This window comes from Vicugna pacos, chromosome 9 (assembly GCF_048564905.1).
Source record: "Vicugna pacos chromosome 9, VicPac4, whole genome shotgun sequence".
Lineage (NCBI taxonomy): Eukaryota > Metazoa > Chordata > Mammalia > Artiodactyla > Camelidae > Vicugna > Vicugna pacos.
In genome coordinates this window covers 66031793-66050824 of record NC_132995.1, presented here as the reverse complement: position 1 = coordinate 66050824, position 19032 = coordinate 66031793, and the positions used below count along the sequence as shown (strand labels likewise).

At 35.5% G+C, this 19032-nt stretch overlaps 1 long non-coding RNA gene across 4 annotated transcripts in view; it reads right to left on the bottom strand.

Moving 5' to 3' along the window:
- The window catches only part of LOC140698274 (uncharacterized), a 177516-nt gene that overhangs the window by 151957 nt on the left and 6527 nt on the right, over positions 1-19032 (bottom strand). For all 4 annotated transcript variants that reach the window (XR_012075937.1, XR_012075938.1, XR_012075936.1 and 1 more), the window contains exon 2: positions 1234-1422. This is a non-coding gene — a long non-coding RNA (uncharacterized lncRNA). The remainder of the gene's footprint in view (positions 1-1233; positions 1423-19032) is intronic.

Here is a 19032-nt window from a genome sequence, read left to right as displayed (position 1 = left end):
CACCCACATTATGGAGGGTGATCATCTTTACATAAAGTCTACTAACTTCAGTGTTAATTACATCTAAAAACTGCCTTCACCACAACATCTAGACTTGCGTTTTACCAAATAACTAACTGGGCACCATAGCCTAGCCAAGTTTACACAGAAAATTTAACCATCACAGGGAACAAAGAACAGATGTAAGAGGTAACAAGTAGAAAATAAATGGCAAGGTAACAGATCTAAAGTGAACCATATTAATCATCACATTAAATTGAGAACAGAATAGACACCCCGATTTAAAAGGCAGAGATTGTCAGAGTGGATAAACCAGCAAGATCCGATTATATACTATCTTCAAATAACCCACTTTCATTACAGAGGTACATGTAAGTTGAAAGTAAAAGGATGGAAACAATATACCAGGATGACACAAATCAAAAGAAAGCTGGAGGAGCTACAGTAACAGCAGACAAGGTATTTTTCAGAGTAAATAACACTATCAGGAATTAAAATGGTAACATCAAAGTGATAGATGAAGACAGAGGTATAGAATCATCAAGAAATCTTAGCCATCCTAGATATCTATGCATATAATGTAGCAGAGCTTCAAAACACATGAAAAAGTGGGAAAATTCACAGTTGCAGTCTCTCTCACAAATTAATACAATAACTAGGGAGAAATAATTAATGATGTAAGAGACACAAATAATTTAACTTAAAACCACTTGACTCGGTTGATACTTACAGCACACTCCACCCAACAAAACAGAATACATACATTTTTCAAGTTCATATGAAATATTTATGAAGATTATATATCATATTCTAGGCAATATAGAAGTTTCAATTAATTTAGAAGACTCAAATCATATGATGTATGTCCCATGAAGACAATATAGTTAACTTAGAAATCAACAACAGAAAGATCTCTGGAAAGTCCCCCAATGTTTGGAAATTAGATAACAAACAACACTTGTGTTGCCTCATAACCTCTTTGGGAGTTTCCTGAGTGTATTCTGAAACCATCCCCGGTACACAGAGGGCAGGAGAGACCAGAGAGAGGCAGGCCACTTCAGATTGGTAGGTGGCAATTTTAATAAGCAAAGAAACCTTACAAGGCTCATCTTGTGTGGCTGCAAGATGAGTAGATTCCTGCACCCACCTGCTAGCATCTTAAAAGTTTATACAGAGTCCTTCACTATGTTCATTCATGTACACAGAACACCTTAAATTGGTTCAGTCACATACCTGTCCAGAAAGCCTCAACACCGCATTTCAGTTCCAAGGCTGTGTCCTTGAAGTAGCTTCTGGGAGCAGAGGAGGCAAGCGAATGCACATTCCAAGGACAGGGGAGGGATGGGAGCCTCCAACTGCTCAAGCTCTGCTTGAGGGTCAACTGGGAGCTACGCCTTTTTGATGGCCTCACCTCCTCCAACACTGTGGTTCAAAGAAGAAAGCAAGTAAGGAATTAGAAAGTATCTTTCACGTAAATTTAAATAAGATCACAACATATGAAATTCTGTGGAATACTGTTAAAGGGGTGTTTGGAGAGAAATTTATACCACTAAATCCCTATCTTAGAAACGAAGATAGACCTTAAACTTGTGATCTCAGCTTTTATCTAATAAAAGTAGAAAAAGAAAAGCAAACTAAACCAAAAATAAATATGAAAAAACACAAACACTAAAGGTCAGCACGGAAAACAATGAGATTAAAAAAAAAAAAAAGAAAAAGAAAATCAATAGTTCTTTGTTGGGGGGGGAAGCTGATTCTTTGTGAAAATCAACAAAATTCAAAGTTGGTAACACTCTAGAGTGACTGATAAAGAAAATAAAGAGAGAAAATACAAATTGATCAGTATTGGGAATAAGACTGGTGACATCATTAGTTTTTATATATACTAAAAGAAAAATAAGGAAATATTGAACAATTTTTGCCAGTAAATAAGACATTATAAATGAAATGGGAAAAAAATCCTTGAAAGACACAAACTACCAAAGCTATTCAGGAAATACTTATCTGAATGGCACTATATCTATGAAAGACACTGGATTTATAATTAAAAATTCTATGACACAGAAAAGCTCAAACCCAAGTGACTTCATTGGTGAATTTTATCAAACATTTGAAGAAGAAATATCAATTCTATGCAAACTCTTCAGAAAGTTTAAGTAAATTATATTTCTAATTTATTCCATGAGGCCAATACTACCCTGATACCAAAACTTAAGATATTATAAGTAATTAAAACTTCACACTAATATTTCACATAAACGTGAATGCAAAATTTGCAACAAAAGTTTACCCAAGTTAATCCAACAATACTTAAAAGAATACTGTATCATGAGCAAGTGGGGTTAATACCAGGAATGCAAAGTTAATTTAACATTAGAAGAATCAATCAGTGTAACCTTTCATATGCATAAATTTGTGACCAATCCAGAGAGAGAAATCATGCAATAATTTGAAAAGAATTGTTCAAAGAGTGACAAACTACAATAGGAGTTGGTGTAATGATAAATTGGCTGGTAAGCAGTAAATATAACTCTAAAGAATTTTCTAGTAGATACAGAAACAGTCATTTTCCATAGGGTCAAGATAGGGACGAGCCCCTACCTACAGTTCAAAGATCCAGAATGTGATGGAGATGGCAAAACTGTGGCTTACTGAATGGTGCAGCAGTCTCTGTTAGATTGCACTGCTGGAATTCCCTGGAAATCCATCCTCTGGAACTTGCCAGAAACCTGTCCTACAGGGTGGTGGGGAAAGTTCCTTATGGGGGAGTTTCTAATGGAGACACTTGGCTGCTATACATAAAATAAAAAAGGGAAGAAGAGAGAACACCGTGGCTAATATATATAAATAAATACATACATATACAAAAATATGCAAATCTATTATAGTCTTCATTTCCACAATTGTTTGTGAGGTCATAAATGAGATCTTTGTCTTCCTTCTTCAACTACTCTTTCAGTATTTCCCTTGTCGTCAAACAGAACTTCTGCTATCAAGGTTCTTTACCTGTTGTAGGGATCTAAACCTTCATTTTACAAAGGTCTGAGCCTTCATTGTTCTGACTTTTTAAATTGCTGTAGTTTTTCACTAACCTTTACTATTGGACATGAATATACCAGAAAGTACCCCTAGAGAATCCTCCGAGATACAGATATATAGTCTCCCTTGTCTTAATTGTTTAGAAGCAACACATTTTTGCTTAGCAGTCAGGGTCGATTAGAGCAGCAAGCAGTTTAATCCCCCTTCCTTTTTCTTTTCCTGTTAGCCTAGTTGCATAAGGATCCCCAGATATCTAGGAGGGATTCTCATCTTTCAATTTAGTTAGAACCATTGTTGTGTGCCCTGGCTGGAATCTTCCCACCTTGTGAATTAATATTTCCAAAGAAATAAAGATAAATGTTACCAGATAGGAAACAAATATGCTCTAATTGGGTCACCAGGTATAAAATGACAGGAGCCACTCCTACTTTCACATCTTGCTTCTCAGACCTAGGGATTCTTGCTACAGGAGAGACAGCATTATATAAGGAATTCTAATTAAAACCATATATTGCATCCTATAAACAAAATATCATCCTTTTGAGACAGGAGGAAAGGAGGCAGACACAATCACTGAAGGAATGACAGAGCAACTGAGGAAAGGACAAACTGGTTACAAACGAGATGGCAGGAGACTCGACTTCTAGTAGATCTTGAGCCTCATGGCACTCCCACAGGCACCATGACAGTTCCTAGGTTGATCTTAAAAGGTCAAAAAGTGGGTATGGCCCAATTCCTATAAACCCACACCCCTTTCCCAAAATAACTGGAATAATCCTCCTTCTCATTAGCATATGAAATTACAGAGCCCATAAAAACTAACAACTCTGCGCCCTGTGGTCACTCTCTCTCTTACCTTCTGAGATGGCCTGCACTCTGTCTACGGAGTATGTATCAACTTTTACTTTAAACTAAACACTCCTACACCTCTTGGTCTCTCTCCCTCTCACCCTTGGATATAGCCTGTACTCTGTCTATGGAGTGTGTATCTCCCTGAATAAACTTACTTTCACTTTACCATGCCTTGATCCTGGATTCTTTCCTGTGCGAGAAAAGAACCTATTCTCTGGCAACACTTCTAGGTGGTTCGCTCCCAACTATTGCCGAAATGAGACCTCAAGATGCCATTCTACCATTCAATTAGGCCAACTTCTTCAGTTGACGGAGTATATGGTAAAATCAATTAATAACCAGAATATGAGCTGATTGCTGTACTTCTTTTGCTCTGAAATGAGTTCCTTGATCATACTCAATGCTGTGTGAAGTGGTATGGGTGTCTCGGTCACCTGAGGTTCAATGGTTAGACTTTTATTCTCTACCAAGATCTAGCAGCAAGTCAGAATCTGCTAATTTGCAAAAAGAGACTAGCCATCTACCAAAGATGGTGCAGATTTTGCTCAAAATCCTGGTGGTCTTCTCTGAAATTTTCCTATTCCGGCCTTCAAGGTGCCATATAGCATGCCTGCATGTCATGTACATTGTACGTATTATTAGATTTGTTAAATTATAAGGCCCAAATGTTAGAATGACTTACTTATACTGAAGCCTGAATATGCTCTGGTGTCTTCTCTTCTGGTACCCATTCGTAACAAGAAACCTTACAAGTAACTTTACAGATAAGTCAAAGTAACACACTGAAATGTGTATATATTGCCTCAAAAATCCAAAATGGGCTACAAACACTGTGCCTCTTTTCTCAGAGTAGATGATGAGAGGTACAGCAACTTCTTGTTCCCTTTAGAGAGGATATCTTGACATGTTTCAGATAATTGAAACACCAAAAACTATATTGAGGAGTCAGTCTCATGAAATTTTGGGGTATACCTTCTCTCTTCTCCTATGCAAACTGTACTTGCTACTTTTGCTCATCAGATCCAATCAGCAGAATGTTATTAGGGTAATAGACTACTTACATGTTTTGCAGTGATGATCAAGATGATCAAGATCTGTAGACTACATTACAGCAAGGAGAAGAATTAATATAGCTCTGAAATAATATCCCAGAACTACACTGTTGGCCCCACCAGATAAAAGCAAACTGCTTCTGGTGATCCTTGCAAATTGGTACAAAGAAAAAGGGATTAGTCAGGTCAAAAGCTGTATGCCAAGTGTCAGATGTTGTGGTAAGCTGAATAACAGTCCCTCAAAGATCCCCGAGTCTTAACACTGAAACCTATGAAACTACTTTACATGGCAATAGGGACATTGTAGGTATGATTAAGTTAAGGATCTTGAGATGGGAAGATTATCCTGATTATCCACGTGGGCCCAGTGCAATCACAAGGGTCCTTATAAGAGGTTGAAAGAAGGATCAGAGACAGAGGAAGAAGATGGGATGACAGAAGCAGAGTTTAATTGGGAAAAAAGATGCAACACAATGGCTTTTAAGATGGAGAAAGAGGCTACAAACCAAGGAATATATATGACCTCTAGAAGCTGGATAAGAAAAGGAACAGATTTTCTGCTAGAGCCTCCAGAAAGAACATGGCCTACAGATACTTTGATTTAAGCTCACCAAGACTGATTCTGAACTTCTGATCCCAAGAATTATAAGATGATAACTTTATATTGGTTTTTTGTCACTGAGTTTTTGGTAATTTGTTAAAGCAGAACAAGTAAACTAAAATAATGGTCGTGTTGCTTTGTTCTAGTAAAAACTACACATCCACAATAGAATATTAGGTGACAAATCCAGTCTGGCTATCCTACCTCCTAAAGCTTCTGAATTTGCTTCTCCAAATCATGCCAAACTGCTCCAGCAATTCAGCCTTATCAGCTGTAGTCTATTTCTGAGTCTAAGTCTCAGTCAACCAACCAAATCAACTGACAGTCGCATCTAGCTATACAAGCTAACATATTTACTCCCAAATCTTTAGTAAGCTCACTAACTACTGGGATAACAGATGAAAGAGCAGGTATTACTCCCCAGGCTGAGACAGAGCACGCATGAAATAGCAGCCCTTCCTAAAATATATGTATGGGCTTTAGATCAAGATATTTTGTCAACAAAAGAAAGGACAAAAATCACATGATCATCTTAATAAATGCAGAAAAAGCATTTGGTAAAATTCAACACCAATTTATGATAAAAACTTACCAAAGTGGGGCATAGAGGGAACATACCTCAACATAATAGAAGATATTTATGACAAACGCACAGCCAACATGATACTCAATGGTGAAAAACTGAAAGCCTTCCCACTAAAATCTGGAACAAGACAAGGATGCCCACTTTTGCCACTTTTATTCAACATTGTCTTGGAAGTCTTAGCCACAGCAATCAGGCAAGAAAAAGAAATAAAAGGGATCCAAACTGGAAGAGACGAGATAAAATTGTCACTAAGTGCAGATGGCATGATACTATATATAGAAAATCCTAAAAGCTCCTCACAAAAACTACTAGAGCTGAAACAAGAATTAAGCAAGGCAGTAGTATACAAGATTAACATACAGAGATGAGCTGCATTTCTTTCCACTAACAATGAAATATCAGAAAAATAGAGTAAAAAAAAAAAACCCTTTTAAAATTACATCCAAAACAATAAAATACTTAGGAATAAATCTGACCAAGGAGGTGAAAGACATACACGGAGAACTACAAATCACTGATAAAGGAAATTAAAGATGACTTAAAGATATGGAAAGATATCCCATGCTCTTGGATTGGAAGAATCAATATCATTAAGATGGCCACAGTGCCCAAGGCAATCTACAGATTTAATGTGATCTCTATCAAATTATCCATGACATTTTTCAAAGAACTAGAATAATCCTAAAATTTATATGAAATCACAAGAGACCCAGAACTGCCAAAGCAATACTGAAGAAAAAGAACAAAGCTGGAGGACTAACCCTCCCAGACTTCAGACAATACTACAGAGCTTCAGTAATCAAAACAGCCTGGTATTGGCACAAAAACAGACATATGGATCACTGAAACAGACAGAGAACCCAGAAATAAACCCATAGACCTATGGTCAATTAATCTTCAACAAAGGAGGCAGGAATATACAATGGAGAAAAGACAGTCTCTTCAGCAAGTGGTGTTGGGAAAATAGGAAAGCCACATGTAAATCAATGAAGTTAGAACACTCCCTCACACCATATACAAAAGTAAACTCAAAATAGCTTAAAGACTTAAACGTAAGACAATATACATAGGCAAAACATTCTCTGACATAAATCTTAGCAATGTTCTCCTAGGGCAGTCTACCAAGGCAATAGAAATAAAAGCAAAAATAAACAAATGGGACCTAATTAAACTTTTAAGCTTTTGCACAGCAAAGGAAACCATAAGCAAAACAAAGACAACTATGGAATGGGAGAAAATATTTGCAAATGATGTCACTGACAAAGGCTTAATTTCCAGAATACATAAACATACAACTTAATAACAAAAACAAACAAACAAAAAAACCCAATCCAAAAACGGGCAGAAGACCTAAATAAGCAATTCTCCTATGAAGACATACGAATGGCCAATAGTCATACGAAAAACTACTCAGTATCACTAATTATCGGAGAAATGCAAATCGAAACTACAATAGGTTGTGTATCACTTCACACCAGTCAGAATGACTATCATTAAAAAGTCCACAAATGGTAAATGATGGAGAGGCTGTGGAGAAAAGGGAACCCTCTAACACTGTTGGTGGGAACGTAGTTTGGTGCAACCACTATGGAAAACGGTATGGAGATTCCTCAAAAAACAGACTTACCATATGATCTAGCAATCCCTCTCCTGGGCATATATCTGGAGGGAACCCTAATTTGAAAAGACATGTGTACCTGAATGTTCCTAACAGCCCTATATATAATAGCTATGACATGGAAGCAACCTAAATGTCCATCGACAGATGACTGGATAAAGAAGTTGTGGTATATTTATATACTGGAATACTATTCAGCAATAAAAAATAATAAAATGCCATTTGCAGCAACATGGATGGAACTGGAGATCACCATTCTAAGTGAAGTAAACCAAATAAGCCAGAAAGAGAAAGAAAAATGCCATGTGATATCACTCATATGTAGAATCTGAAAAAAAAAAAAAGAGGACACTAATAAATGAACTCATCTATGAAACAGAAACGGACACAGTAAAGTCTTGCAGTTACTGGGGGAAAGGGGGTGGGAAGAAATAAATTTGGGAGTTTGAGATTTGCAGATGTTAACCACTGTATACAAAAATAGATAAAAATCAAATTTCTTCTGTATAGCACAGGGAACTGTATTCAATATCTTGTAGTAATCTTAAATGAAAAAGAATATGAAGATGAATATATGTATGTATATGCTTGACTAGGACATTGTGCTATACACCAGAAATTGACACATTGTAACTGACTATACTTCAATTAAAAAAAAAAAAAAAAGATCTTTTGGAGAAGGCAGAGCTGTTGTTCACTAACTGGCAGGTAAGTTGCTGTGGTGAACTTGCCAGAAATCTGCTAAGGTGCTGGTGAAAGCTATTTAGGAGGAAGTGTCTCACCACGGCGGCGTCAGGGGAAAGCTGTTGGTTGCTAGATGCTGCTGGCTTCCATGTAAAGCAAGAGCCAGGCTATGGAGAAAGGTATATGGTAGGAGCCTGGTGCTAAGCCCAGCATACTCGTAGGAGCATGCCAAATGAGCACAACAATAACAGGAAATAAAACCCTTTATTCTTCAATGTCTGTTTACCTCTACTGACAAATATTCAGTGTCAGGTGTTAATGGAAAATATTTAGAGGTGTCAGTTTCATTTTCACAGAGCAGGCAAAAAGGGTGAACTTGTAGCTGAGAGACAATAAATCAATAACTGGCACACCATATTGGAAAAACTAAAAATAAAAAATGATAGGCTCATTTTAATATACACAGTTTACCCAATCCCAGTTTCCAATATTTTAAAATATAAACTCTTGTGTGCTCAGTAAAAAACTTTCAGAATGATATATTTCACATATATATATCTCAGTTTTACTTAATAAACACATTCTGTCCACTTAATATCATATTCAAATGAAATATTGCCAAAGTATTGTCATTCATTTTCTTAGCCACACTATTGAATTCACAGCATTTACAAATTCATAATGATATTTCTTCCATTTGTTCTGCTATTTCTAGCTGTAAGCTCAATTTTAAAATAGAAAAAATATGCTTATATAAGTGTTATGAAATTGCACTTGCAGATCTTCTGGCACATTTTTCATAAATAAAAATAAGCATATTTCAGGCAGAATTCCAAAACAGAGAAAAATGAATTTGATCATGGGGGAAATCTCTTTAGCTAGAAAGAAATTAATCACACATTCAGAAAAGAAATTTCCATATTTTAGATACTTATTTATATAAAAGAACGGTACATCCTAAAATAATACAGAAGACAACAACTATGAAAGATATGATTTATATAGCATATACTCTGTCTCAAAAGATGTACCTAATGTCTTGCAATAATTTTTTATTTGGGAACCCACTAACAGTTGACCAATACTAAGATGATTTTTTTCCTAGTGATAGAATTTTTTTTTCACAATAAAGACTAATCAATGTAGGCAGTTACTATTTTTTTGCATTTTTTTAAATTAAAGTATAGTCATTTTACAGTGTTGTGTCAATTTCTGGTGTTTCAGTCATACATATACATATATATATTCATTTTCATATTCTTTTTCATTATAGGCTACTACAACATATTGAATATAGTTTCTTCCTAATGCTAGAACATTATTTTACAATAAATTATCTAATCAATATGGGTGGTTACTTTTAATTCAAAGCCAAAATCCTGCTGAGATATATATTTATTCCCCAAAATATTATTTAAATATTCTATTATTTCATACACAATTGTTAGATATGAACAACGTGTGAACTGGCCAAAATAATGGCTGTTAAGAAGACCAGCTGAGAGGATGGTTTCCCATTTAAACAGACACTGACTTATTATATTGTACTGTTAAAAACATTGGACTAACAAATTAGAAAACTTTGTTCTCTTTAAAGTCAGTAAACAAAATGCGTGACTCAGATTTTTTAATATTATTGACTCAAAACTGGAATCTGTTAATCATTTGAGCAAACTTTTTTCTTTTTTTGACGATTGCAATGAATTTAAGAGTTAAAAGTCTGAAACCTGGAGACTATTATGCCATAGAAGAGATTCATATATATTGTGATATATGTTCTAATCATCAGATTATAGTTTGCATGTTTTCTCTTAAATGCCTTTCAGAGTTGAGAAGAAAAAAATACCTAAATATATTATTCTGAGAGAGATATTATCTATTTCATCTGCAAAATAAAATAATAGGAAGTGAAGTAACAAATGGATAGAATGTTTATATGAAAAGCTGTTTACATGGTTAACAGATCTTTTGACTCTACAATCTTGTTTGCAAATTACTGAAAGAACATGGATAACAGCATTCTTTTCTATTTTAATTAGCTGTAATTATGTATTTCCCGTACATCAGCCTCTTTATAAACACAACTGTCTACATTTTATTATTTTCTCTGTAGACAGCACAGAGGCCAGAGATTTCATACTAAGAAGAAACCAAGCAAATACTATAAATGCTGATGGAATTAGAGATGATGAGAACTGTGAGTACAACTGCTTTTACTTCACCCTTAATAAAAGAAGCTGTGAGTCAGAGCTCTAGATAGTCCACAATGTCATGAAAAAAATGTCTGTGCTGAATGCCTACTTCACATTAACTAGTCAAGGCTGAGTCACCACCACCACCCAGGCAAAGACTCAGTTTTACTTGATATTTGATGTTCCAAAATTAGAACAATAGAAAGAAGACACACGTATCTGTGAAACCACAGAGCTTCCAGTTAACTTTTTATTTTAATATGTCAGTTTCCAATCGCTGCCTCATGGTTAAGTGTAATTCAACATCTATACCATCTTCATTTAAATGGCAGCAATATTATTATATTTCCACTTACTTTCTAAATTTAGAAATGAATTTAACCCTAGGAGAAAAAAAATGCCACTATCTTCCCCAATAGTTACTACATAAGAGAGATGATGAAACCAATTTAAGTTTCTGCTAAAGAAATTCTTGATTAAATACGAGTTTATATCCCCCAGCCACTTTTTTTCTAAGGGAATACAGGCCCTTTACAGAAGAGTTTCTGAGAGTTTTTATTTCTAGAGAAGTTTAGAAATGATACATTCCTAAATCTTAGGCAAATCTTGTCTTAGGTAAAATGCTCTTAAGTATTATACATTTTGTGACAGAATTTATATGCAGAACTAAAGTTCACAATAATTGGTAGTATAAATATTCAAGAAAAGTCTAGAAAATTAAGTCAAAATATTTACTTCTTTAAATAAAGTTACGCATAATTATTGCTGTATTTTACCCTAACACCTCTTGTTTATTTCCTTCTAAATAAAGTCAAACAAATTATAAACTTTAGAACAGGCAAGTTGAGTGAATAAATCAAATTTGTCCCTGTATATGCCTCATACAACTTTAAGAAGTTATGTGAAACATTTGACCAAAGATAAAGGATGGACATAACTTAATGTCAACAGGAGTTCTACCCCACCTCAATCTCAAAGTTAATTTTAGCTACTGAAAAAAGCCTAGTGCTTTGAAAAACCAAAACTGAGTTTTCAACTCAAAAATAGGAATCAATTATTAGAGGAAAATTAGAATATAATTAAGATACATTTATCAAATTATTTCAAAGGTATCAATATTACATTTTATAGGCTCCTTCACTTATTCTTAAAAATTGCTATACGAGAAAAATGCGCTTTCTATTTATATGTTTAATGAAAACATTTTTATAAAACTATCTTTTCTAATTTAATTAAATCTTAAAAGTTTGAGAGTTACTGCTCAGATAATATGGTTGCATCATACTATCTTAATAACTATTATTATATTCTCCTATATTCCTTATATATATAAAATCATATATGTATAAAATTATACATATGTGCATAAGTAAATAATACATAATATATGTGTATTAAATGTTATTTATATTATGTATTATAATCATAAATATATTAAAGGAAATATACATGCTATATATAATGTATACATATAACAGTAATGCTTAAAATTATGTTATATATAACTACTGATTATATATTATATTCTTTATGTATATAAAATTATATAAAATTATAATATGTACAATTAGATATATAATATTACATATTGATTAGGAGTGGGATATCTGAGAAGATATTTCAGCAGAGGCTTGAATGATTTTAGTGAGCCTCTGAAAACTGGGGAAAGAGAATTTCAGGTAGAGCAAATAGCAAGGGTCCAGAGGCAGAAGTCAGCTTGGTAGTGGCTAAGGAAAAAGAAGGAAGCCAGTGTGACTAAAGCAGAATTTGTGAACGAAGTAGGAAACCAGGCTATAAAGACAGCCAGACTTTAGATTTTTTAAAGCCTTATATGCCATAGTATGGACTTTGGATTTTGTTTTACATGTGACATAAATTCTTACAGGATTTTAAGAATGAAGATGATAGAATGATTTTTTTTTACTTATATTTTTACAGGATCCCAGTAATTATAAAATACTCTACAAGTATTTAAGATTGAAAGGAGGGAGAACAGTGAGAAGGCTATTTCGGTGGTCATTTTGACTAGGGTGGAGAAACTAGTAGGTGGTTAGAGTCAGCATGCTTTCATTCAGATGGTTCACTCACATGATACAGTCAACGCATTTAGCTAATGTGATATGTGGTAAGAGTCAAAGACAGCACCAAGTTCATTTGAGCAAATGTTTCAATGGTGATTTTCTTTTCTTTTTTTTTAAACTCATTTAGGGAGAACTCAAGGAAGAGCATATTTTAGGTTTGGATCTGGTAACCTTGGAAAACCAGTTAGACTTCTGATCAGAGATATTAAGGAAAGATACACACAAAAAAGACTCTACTTGACCAAACTTTAGTCAGGCTCCCATAAACCCTCTTCTTAACTAGTCCCTGTCCTGGCCAGACCTGAACAGCCCAGTTTGAGCAAGGGTCCTGTTAAGTCAGTTTGGAGAGGACACTCACTCTTGACATCGGATCACTCTTGATACCTGATCTAATTCCTCATCCTCCAGATGACATCAGATTATCCCGGGCCTGCCTTCAGCAAGAATCTCGTCAAGTCAGTTTAGCCAGAACCTCCCCATACTCCCGAGATTTCCCCTTAGTAATTTTTAAACCACTGACCCTAACCCACTCCTTGGCTTTAAGTCTTCACTTGTCCAGGTTATATTTGGAGTTGAGCCCCATTCAATACCAAAGTCTCTTTTTCTCTATCGTAACAGTTCCTGAAGGAAACCTGTTTTTACTGCAACTATTGTCTGGCTCTGGTTTTTCTCCAGCCAGATCATCATATGCATCATTTGTCAGATGTCACACATTTGCCCTGCAAGATTGACTTCTACCTTCTTCACTTTAACCTGTACCCTGGGCTCAGTTTCCCTCTCTTTCTCTGTGTTTAGCCAATGGGGAGACCCAGCAAGAAAAGAGAGGGAGGAAGTAGAGCAATTATGGGTATTTACTATTTCTTTTCCTACTCATTGACATCAACTGAGGCTTTCATTGCCCCTTATACAAGGGTCATTGCTTTTATCAGGACAATCCTCTTTAGTTTGCTCTTCTTCCAGGGCCTGGATACTGCTCCCTGTCCTAAATCCTTTGGGTAAAAGGGTATTTGTAGCTCTACAGTTTCTAACCCTGATGTGCTACATTATCCTCTGTGATTTCCCCCTTCTCTGTTCATCTTTTATGAAATCTTCAAATCATCCTAATTTGAGGGAGCACCACCTGAATTATGATCGGATTCATTTGATACAGTAACTGATACTAAAAGTGGCCCTGGGAAGTAAATCCTCCAAACAGAATTCTTGGATTAGGATGCTCACATATTAGATATGCTCAGAGATTTCTGCCTGGCTAGGGAAATGAAACATGGGATGTCTATAGTATGCAATATAATCAGGGCCAATCAAATGATCAACATTAGTAACACGGCATACACACAAGTCAACGTCAGTGTATTCTGAGAGCAAGTGACTATGGTACTTGGTTGTTACGTTAAAAATATTGCTAATAAAGTCTCTAAGAGTCACCTGGCTTCTCAAGATAGTAATAAAGTTTGTGTCTAAGGAAAAGGGAAATTAAAAGTCAGGGATATAAAATTAGGAACCTTCATGGAAATTTAAAATGAGTTCTTCATCTCCTTTAATAGCCAGGAACGTCAGACTGAAACAGAGAAAGAGAGAGAGAGAGTTAGGTTGGCAGTTAAATGCCCCACACTCCACACTCCATATCTCCTGGGCTAAAAAAGAACACTTGTAGGGTAGGAATAGGACCTTAAAACATGGAATGAGGAAATTTAGGCAGATGTAGATAAGGTCAAGAATATCAAACTTACACATTCCCCCGCATCTCCCTTGCCACTGAAGATAGACATCCCTCCCATTTTTGAAGCAACCAGTCCCTCTTTGACATAAAAGCCTCTCTGTAACTTCACCTGGAGAAGCTGCCCCAAAAGTTGAAGCTTATTTTCCTCAGAATTTACCATTACCATTCGAGAGTCTCCAAGCCTTTAATGATATTCATTCCAGTATAGGATAGCCTAGCGTGAGAGGTAAAGGCCTATATGTGGAGACAACCTACATGAAGAAAGATGGAATTTCACAGATCTAGTCCGTCAGGAGTTGGAGGTACATAAATGGAGGATGTAATACAGGGGATAGAGCAAGTTGGACAAAATATAAGGCTCAGTGGGCTGCATTCCTTGCCAACGGTGTACCTTATCCGGGATTTTGGATTTAATGGATTGGCTTGAACACCTGGGAAAGGTGTAATTAGTTTACTATGTTAGTTAATTAAGGCCTGGACTCAAGATGACCTATAGTTAATGAGGTAAACATTTGGAATGTTCGTGGCACACTGTAGAACACAGTTCTAAGGCTCAGGAAATGGGCTCTCCACCCACTAATCATTATCCTGCCCACTCCCAGGTTGTGGAGGGACTACTTACAAAATTATTTTTAGGGTGCATAAAAACTATAGGGAACATTGCAATATCCTGCTGGTGGTAACAGAGGAGCTGTTAACACCTCCAGGGCCACAGGGAAATGTGTTTATGTGAAACAAGAATTAGTGAGATGAAAAACACCAAGTGGAGACTTTTTTTTTTAAGTGAGCTGGCTTACAGCAAGTTAGACAAGCTAATAATGAGATATTTTGAAATGAATTATTTGATTGTGGAAATTATAATTGCATTAGAATATATCACCTCTGCATTCAGGATCTGCCTTGTAAAACCATGGTTTCTCTTTCACTCCAGAGTTCTATCCAGCCTTCACTTACACAAGATACTTGGTTCATGAACTTTGATGTTTTATTTTCCGTTTTTATTTGAGTTTTATTTAAAAATCTGTATCTAAAATAACATCTAAAAAGGAGATAGTAGTAGTCCCTACTGCATAAGGTGCTTGTAAGGATTAAAAGACATAATACCTGCAAAGTACTTAGAACAGAATACCCAAAAAATCTTAATTCTTATTAGCACTAATAGGATTATGCCCATTACAAAAGCTGCAGTATCAGCGAAATCAGCCTTCTAAGTTTCACCTGAATATATCATTTTACTTTTATCTCTATTTATATTTATGTTGCAATCTATGTCTTAAATAAAATCATATTTAGCTTTCTAGATAAATTAGCTTGAATTCAACTAATTAGTACCTCTTTTTGTATTACTCATTTGGTATTTTAATTATCTTTTGTATTCCTGAAACGATTTATGTATATAGCTCTGATAAGCATTAAAGAAAACCAGAGCTCAGCAGCTGTTAAAGTGGTTAAAAAAAAAAAGATTTTATTCAGGAACCATTACAGTAAGAGAAAGAGATCTCAGTTTAGAACTCAATTCCACATACAGCATGGACAAGTGGAGATAGAGCTATGCAGCAAGGAGATCAGGGGATGAAAAATTAAGAGAAAATGTCAAGAAGAGGGGGGTTTCTGTTAAACAGACCTAATGGGATTCTTGTGGAAGGCAGGCTAGAGTGAACAGGGATCACCTGGGGGACGGTGGGAGATGCGGAATTTGATCAGATATCAAGGGTGGGGAATTCTGGCCCAACTGAAATCTGCTAAATCTGCGCCAGGCAGACCCCACAGGATGGACGTCAAAATCAGTGCTTAGAGGATTTAGAGAAGACTGCCTAGCAAAGTCTGGTCAAGAAGCGTGTCTCCTCAGTTCCTCTTCTTGCTTCAGTAAAAAGAGAGGCAGTCTTATACCCTCTGAATATGTCTATTTCTCATTCAGTTGTCTTTTACTCATTAAGTATCAGCTTAACTATCTAATGGAACTTGGTGGTAGAGTTTTTTTTACTGAAAGGTACAAAAAGTCAGGCATTTAATGAGGGGAGTTTCTGTGAAAATTAAAAAAAATAAAAAAAGGCAAAGATTAAGAGATGGACACCCAGTTTCTGAGCCCAGAAGGCAGTCAGTTGGGTAGATTTCTAGATGTTGGGCTGGAAGCACCTTTCAATGGTGGAGTTAGTGAGGACAACAGCGGCAATTCAGTGGATATCCTGGTTTGCAGTTGAATGTATTTGACAATGGCACTGGGTGTTCTAGTGAACTTTCTGAGTGACCCAGAGCAGAGGGCATGAAGGGTGCCCATACATGATCTGTGGTGGTGATTTTCTGAAGTTAATACATCAAATCATCCAGCTTCAGCTTACAGGGCTTCAGGAAAAGGGCAGTTTTAATTTCCAGGGATGCCAAGTCAGGAGGATAAGAGAAAAACTGGAAATGCTAATTACTAACAGACTGCATAAGACAAGATCCAGATCAATTCACAGGTAGATTAAAAAATAGAAAGTAAAACAGTTTACTTACAGGTGAAAACTTCCTCAAGGACCATGAACAAGTTTATATGCTAATAAAAAAACTACATAGGTGTGCTATAGTTTCCCACTGAATCACAAAAATTTGTCTCCATTGTCACACCTCTTTTCATTCTTTTTTACAAAATAAATGTGCTCTCATTCGATTTGGCCTGCATATTTACATAAGTGCAACAAGAATGGTAATTGACCAGATAGGCCTTTTTGAATTTGCTTTGCTGGATCTTTTTATGAAGATTCTCAGATTAGACTTTTAAAAGCCTCTTAAACCTAGGACACCACACCAAGAACTCACCATCAGACTTCCACTCTATTACCTACAGATTGGGTGAATTCCTCTTTTCTTGATATCCTAAAATACCCCAATCTTCTGGGCCTGCCAAGGAGCAAACTTTATTCACCTCTAAGGCTATGAATCCTATAAGCCAGGTACCAGGGAAGTTTTTCCAAGAAGGCTCTAAAGCATTGGTTCCATAAAGTCAACCTTAGTTCTTTAGAGCTATCTGGTCATATCTGAGTCTTTGCATTGTTCTCAAATATGACATTACAGGCAAACCTTGGTAGCACAATGTTTTCAATTATGTCCTGTTTTAGGGAGGACAGATTCTTATCGAACTTCCACAAATAATTATAATTTAATTAAAGTAAGAATATTTCATAATAGCTTTCAAATTCTGGAGGGAGCAGGTATACAAAAGTATAATCTACTAATCTGCTATGAGTTATAGATAGTGGAAGGGAAAAGGACACCTTACATACAGAAAATAGAACACTAAAAATCTAGCAATATCTCAAGCAAAAATTGTAATCATCCTTGATCATTCCATTCAGCCCTGTGTAATTTATTCTTGTTCTGCCTGATCTTGGGTTAGCAGTTTTATGAATCCATCAGCTTCTTCACTAGAGTTCTGAAAATCCTTACTCAGTTCAGTGGCATGCTTTTAGGACTATTTAAACAATGCTGTCAGAAGCCTGCACACCAGAAATCTATTATAGTCCTTTCCATGGGTCTCTGAGACTCATGGGTCACTTATCATTGAAGATAAAGCATTCTGGCCTTAGCTGATTACAAATTCATTCCCAGAAGAATCAGAGTGAAATAGAAACTATTGTGGATGACAAAAGAAAAAATGGTCATGGCCATGTCGAAAGATCTGACAGTTCATCTGACAAGGAAATCTGACTATTTCTATGGCATAGAACATTTTTAAGTAATAACTGGAATTATGACTGATAACATCATACACAATCTATCATGGACAGTGAGGGTACTGGCAAATTTTATGAAACTCGTACAGTTTCTAAAATACTTATATTACTAATATTTACCCAGACCAATATAACCTGAGGGAGGCTGAGGCATCTCTTCTTACGTGATTATGCCTTCTTATGCATTCAACATATTAAATAAACTGAATTAGTTTAACATCTCATTTTCACAATGTGAGAGAACAAATCCTTTGAGATTTTCCAGGGGCCTTCTGGAATATCTCAGTTTGAAAACAAAAGGGATTAATTTAGAATTTGATTTTGGGAACTTGTCAAAAATGTCAAAATGTTTGAACACTTGATTAAACAGGATCACAGATCACTATGGAAAAATATTTAAGTTCTATTAAATAATTGAGAATATAAAGATTAACACAAAGCACAGGAAATTATTCTAGTAAGACACAAAATCTTGGATTCCTAGGCAGCTTACTTAAAAGGAAAAGAAAAGCCTTTTATCATCTTTTATTAAGAACAGGTAAGTAATTCAAGAAAATTTTGTTTCTTTTAACAGAGAGAAAACCAAACTCTTTGTACGATAGTGTAATTTTGCATCTGTACTTTATGGGCCTCATTTTTTAAAAATCTTATACAGAAACCCATCCAATCTTAGCCAACTTTGATCACATAAGACGATTCCTTTTCCAAGACTTCTACCGCACAAAACTTCTATAATTTTTTTTTCACATTCCTGTTTTTTACCCCCCTATATTTTCCTCTTTCTCATTCTGGAATAAACCATTAGTAACTTTCTTTTACAGAGAACTCTAGGAAGTAGACTATTGTGAAATATTGGGTCACATACTAGGATTTTATAGCAGACTAGCAAATTTT